Source organism: Crocuta crocuta, unplaced genomic scaffold (genome assembly GCF_008692635.1).
Source record: "Crocuta crocuta isolate KB4526 unplaced genomic scaffold, BGI_CrCroc_1.0 scaffold248, whole genome shotgun sequence".
NCBI lineage: Eukaryota > Metazoa > Chordata > Mammalia > Carnivora > Hyaenidae > Crocuta > Crocuta crocuta.
In genome coordinates this window covers 2,188,262-2,194,072 of record NW_027532409.1, presented here as the reverse complement: position 1 = coordinate 2,194,072, position 5,811 = coordinate 2,188,262, and positions in this window count along the sequence as shown.

Genomic DNA, 5,811 nt, shown 5'->3' with positions numbered 1-5,811 from the left:
TTCTCTTACTTCAGAGAAGCAATTATGGTATCCCTGCCACCTCTCTGAAAAACTGCACATCTGGAGCCCAGTTCTCCTGCCTCAACATCTGAGACCTACTACAGGAGCCCATCAGCGAAGGGGAAGCAGAATCTGCAGAGAAAGCAGAGTCCTGGGAGTGGCTGGGCCAGGCCTGATTTTGCCCAGAGTGATAGAAAACACGAGGCTTGAGGCTTTCGAGCTGGGAGTCCGTCCCAGGTATGGAGGGAAGCAAAAGAACATGACCTAAGAAGTGTGAGATCCAACGACTAAGTTGGAGCCATAGATCGAAACTGGGACCAGAGGTCAAGAGCCTGAACTGCATATTGTGGGGTGCAGCTCAGGGTGTACTGAGAGGAGTACTGAGTACCAGCTATACATTGAGGTACAGGTTAGCTGACTCACAAACTCAGTGAGGAGATGGCCTGATCTAAGAAACTACCAAGCAAAAATTTTAAAGAAAAGGGATAAAGTTCTATTTGAGGAAACAAATACTAGAAGTCTCTAACTCTGCCTATTTTCAATTGTGGAAGGGCCTTCACTGAGCTATAGAAGATATACCTTCTATCTTCATGCAAAGTCATTATAAGGAACAAATGAAAACTGCATTAGCATTTGCTATTGATCTGTTGGGGACATTCTACATTATATCAGTTAAATCAGTGTCCATTTGAGAGACCTCTTTTATAAATTTTTTTTAATGTTTATTTTTCAGAGAGAGACAGAGAGAGGCAGAGGGTGAGTGGGCTGGGGGCAGAGAGAGGGACACAAAATCCGAAGCAGGACCCAGGCTCTGAGCTGTCAGCACAGAGCCCGATGTGGGGCTCAAACCCATGAACCATAAGATCATGACCTGAGCTGAAGTTGGACACTTCAGCAACTGAGCCACCCAGGCACCTCCAAGAAACTTCTTATAATTTAACCCCAAGAAAATTTTTCTCCCTCAGGGAATCAGTTACCAGAATAAAAAGGTTTTGCGGGGCGCCTGGGTGGCTTAGTCGGTTGAGCGTCCGACTTTCGCTTGGGTCATGATCTCACAGTTCGTCGGTTCGGGCCCCGCGTCGGGCTCTGTGCTGACTGACTGCCAGCTCAGAGCCTGGAGCCTGTTTCAGTCTGTGACTCCCTCTCTCTCTGACCCTCCCCTGCTCATGCTGTCTCTCTCTCTCTCCTAGAAATAAATAAAAACATTAAAAAAAAAAAAAAGGTTTTGCTTTGGCTAACAGGAAGCTCAGCCACATTGGATTCTCGGTAACAGCAGTCATGTTAACCCACACTAACCATATTATATTCCTCCTTCTAGTGGCACATTCCACTTCTACAGTACAATATTTTTGTCCTTTGTTTTAAATACTCTAAGGTTTTTTAAAGGACTGGAAAGGAATATATTTGAGGTGGGCACAGTGATGTCAGATTCTCCTTCAAGGAAACACTTGTTGCCCCAACTGCTAGAGGCCCTATCAGCCCTCAAAGATCACCTCAGTTGCAGAGAGCCATGTGACTGAGGCTGTGCTCTTCCCAGGGCTAACTGAAGTGGAGCTATAAAGGCCCAGCCATTTCAAGCCAGCACCAAACAAAACCGCTCCCTGGAGGTTGGCTGAGGCTGTCATTAGGCTTACAGCATAGCTGAACTTCTCCCTGAGCCCCTTCCTGCTTCCTTCTCTCCCTTCCACAGTGTTGATCCCAAGAGCCCCCTAACAAACATTCTGCACACTACTCTCTGCCACAGAGCCTGCTTCCCAAAGAACCTAATCTGTGACACCATTTAACCAACTACAGATGGTCCCTGATTTATGACAGTCTTAAAATTTTTCATCTTAACAATGGTGCAAAAGTGATACGCACTCAGTAGAAACCGTACTTTGGATTTTGATCTTTTCCCGGCTAGCCATCTGCAGTATGATCCTCTCTCGTGATGCTGGGCAGCGGCCACGACTCCCAGTCAGCTGTGTGATCAAGAAGGTCAACAACCACTCTGTACCCATACAGCCATTCTGGTTTTCATGTTCACTACAGTATTCAGTACATTACAGGAGCCGTTCAACACTTTAGTATAGGACAGGCTTTGTGTTAGATGATTTTGCACAACTGCAGGCCCATGTAAGTGTTCTGAGCACATTTAAGGTGCCAAGCCAAGTGCAGGCCAAACTATGATGTTCTTCTGGAGGTTAGGTACAGTAAATGCTTTTTTGGCATACTATATTTTCAGCTTATGATGGTTGTATTGGGCTGTAAGCACATCGTAAGTCAAGGAAGATCTATAACTAAAAATAGAAAACACATCAGGTAGGGGTACTATGGAAAAGGGTGAGAACACACAACAAAATAGTTCATACCTACCTAGGAAGCAACATAGCATTGACTCTACAGCCAGGCTGCCAGGGTTTGAATCCCATCTCTGCCACCTCTCAGTTCTATGTCCATAAGCATGTCTCTTAATCTCTCTGTGCCTCAGTTTTTTTCATCCATAAATTAGAGGTAATAAGAGTACTTATCTCCAAAAGCTGTAATAAGTGAGCCAATATAGGTAAAGCAGTTATAGAAGACTTACTATATATATGTCAAGTGCTACTCTAATTGTTTTGACAAAGAAACACCTATGAAATCAGGCCCACAGGACCAGAGGGACATCTGAGGTGGGACCCTTACCCAGAATCCAGGCACAGAGATGGTGGAGAGCTGGGCATGTTGAAGCATGAGTGCTGACAGAAATAGGCCCAGGCAAGGCTAGTCTGGGTGATGTCAGGGCGTGTGCCTTGTGTGGGTTCTGGGCTGCTCCCTCCAAGCCAGCGCAGCTGCACGCCTTGCCAGTAACGCCCACGTACCCATATATATGCTGAGCTGGGGGAAGCCCAAACCAACCGCACCCTCTGCATGCCCTGCTTTTCCTGAGTCTCTTGGTGGAGGGAGGTACCTGAGCCTGGGATGCTGTTTAGAAGTCCCAGGAGGAAAGAGGGCCTTGTTTTCTGATTAAGGGCCTGGCAGCAGACTGAAAACTTGAGCTCCTGTTGACAGAGATTTCTGAAGCCCCTGGGGGCCTGGCCCTAGAGGCAAAAGCAAGGAAGCATGGTCTGTGTATTGGGAAGCTCTTGGAAAATGGAAAATGGGGTTTTAAAAGTGTATTACATGGGGGTGCCTGGGTGGCTTAGTCGGTTAAGCATCCCAACTTCAGCTCAGGTCATAATCTCACTCGAGCCCTGTGTCGGGCTCTGTGCTGACAGCTCAGAGCCTGGAGCCTGCTTCAGATTCCGTGTCTACCTCTCTCTCTGACCCTCCCCTCCTCATGCTGTCTCTCTTTTTCTCAGAAATAAATAAAAAAACATTAAAAAAAATTAAAAAATAAAATAAAATAAAAGCGTATCACAGCCTGCAGGCTGCCCAGGTCAGTACAAGGAGGAGGGAGACAGGAGCACTTCGGAGGGGGGCGTCCTGGACATATGGACAAGATCAGATAAGCAGGGAGAGGCCCCACGCCTGTCTTCCTGGCTTCATCACCTCCCATGCTCCCCCTCACTTAGTAAACTCAAGCCTTCTTTCTATTCCTACACTCTTGAAACTCTTTCTGGCCTCAGGGCCTTTATATACAATAAGTCCACCTGGAAAGTACTTTCTTCCATCCATCCCTAATAATTCACCTGGCCATCTACTCACATCCTGTAGGCCTCTGCTGAGTCCTAGTGAGGCCTTCCTTTTCTACCAACAGAGATCTAAAGTACGTTTTCCTTGTGTTTTATCTCCTAACCCTATGTGCTCTTCCTCACTACCCGCCATCACCACTGTCCCTAAATAACACCGTTTATCTGTTAATGTCTGAACTTCTGGAGGGCTGGTGCTGGATTTCTCTTTTTTTCTTCCAACCCATGGCACCAAGGCCCAGCATGGGGAAGTTCAGGGGGAGCACTACTTTAAGCCTAAGTCAGCCCAAGCCACACTCTAGGAGCACTCACATTCTGTCACGTTCCCTGTGCTCAGGGCCTGCCATGGCCAGAGCCTCCCCTCATCTGTACTGACCGGCCAGCTATCCTCTGTAACCGCTGACCACCAGGACCTACTAAGACTCTCTTGTGAAGCAGAAAATGGATTAAGTCAGACAGACCTGGATTGAAATTCCCACTTGTTTCTTATGTGGCCTTAGGGCAAGTTGTAGAATTTACCTGAGTCTCAGTTTCCTCATCAGTAAACTGGAGACAATAATCCCTGGTTACAGGGTGATTATGAGGATCAGGTGTAACCACAAGTGTAAGCCTAGGCGGGGTACTGGGTCAATTTTAGTGCCCTCCCTCCCACTTTAAAGGGTGGGCACTAGGTGGCAGTCCATCTCAGCCACTACACCTCCCTTCAAGTGGGGGAAGCCTACAAAAGTCTGAACTTCATGCTGGATTCTCAGCTTCTTAGGGGCCACACTTAAGGGAATTAAAACACAAACCCATACAAGTTACCACTGCACCAAGACAAAGTCAGAGGCAGCCCCAGGCACTAGTCACCACCACCCAGCTGGGTTAGGTTGTCTGAGCACACAGTCATATACTCACAAATTCCAGAAACCTGGATCTTTCTCTGGCACCAGCTGGGTGCTCTGCTGGGCCTCTCACCTCTGAAGTTGTCCTGCTCTGCCTGACTCAACATCGGTCAGACTGGCTCCACTGTGACCACAGGTGTCTTCAGTTTGTCTGTGACGGGGGCGACCACATTGCAGGGGCAAGTCTAGGGGATGGCTCCAGGAAGATGGAGTGTGAATTATTCAAATAACCACTTAAAGGCCTTGTGGCTGGAGAATGGAGAGTGAAGAGTGGTGGCGAGAGATGCAGTGGGAGGGAACGAAAGCGGCCAGACCGCACAGGACCAGCTGGGACAGAACGGAGTGTGGATTTTACCTGCAATGGGCAGTCATGGAGGGTTTGAGGCCAGAGGTAGGGGATTGCAATTTAATTTCTTTTTAAAGCCTGAAGTATGAAGAATAGATGCAGGCAAGACCAAGGAGGATATAGTCTGGATGAGAAAAGACAGACGTTGGGCTTGTGCGTGGAGTAGAGATATTCCACGGTAAACAAGCCTTGCTAGATTGCTGGGTGGTAGAGGCAGACAGAGGGTTCAAGGATACCTCCAAGGGTTTTGGCCCAAGCGTCTTAGAAGAACTAGGGCCATGTTCTGAGAAAGTGAAGACAGCGGGAAGAGCAGTTTGAGGAGGGACGTGGAGCTGGCAGTGGGATGTTTGGGAGATACAGATTTGGCGCTATGGCTGCCTGGGTCTGGGGGTGAAGCCATGAAAAAGGCCAGGTCGCCTTAGGAACTGGCTCAGGACCCAGCCCAGAGGAAGAGAAACTTCTGGGGCTGAAAGGCAGCGGCCCGAGAGGGAGGAGGAAAACGCAGGGAGTTAGTCCGGAATGACCAAAGCTCCAGAGTATTTGCAAGAAGGGTGCGTGGAGGGAGAGCGCGAGGAGGGGCGGGCGGTGGCTGATGAGTGGAGGGCGCAGAGATTGAGACCACTAGGGGCCACGGGTCTAAACGCCCTACAGGGTAGGCTCAGGACGAGGGCTTTTCCGTAAGACCGGACCTTCCAAGGCAACACTGGCCGCAGGGGCGGGACAGACCTGAGTCTGGCAGTCGCAGGAGCGGCCTGTGGGCCAGCCCTGCGCGGCTGAAGGGGAGGGGCGNGGTTTGGCCGGCGGGCCTGGGGGCGCTCTGCACCCTCACCTCTTCCGGCCGCTGTGCGGGTAGTGCTTGAGGAGCGGGGTTGAGGAAACGGCTGCAGCTGGGCCTGTGCGGGACGGTGGGCTGGGCAGCCGCCTGTGCAGG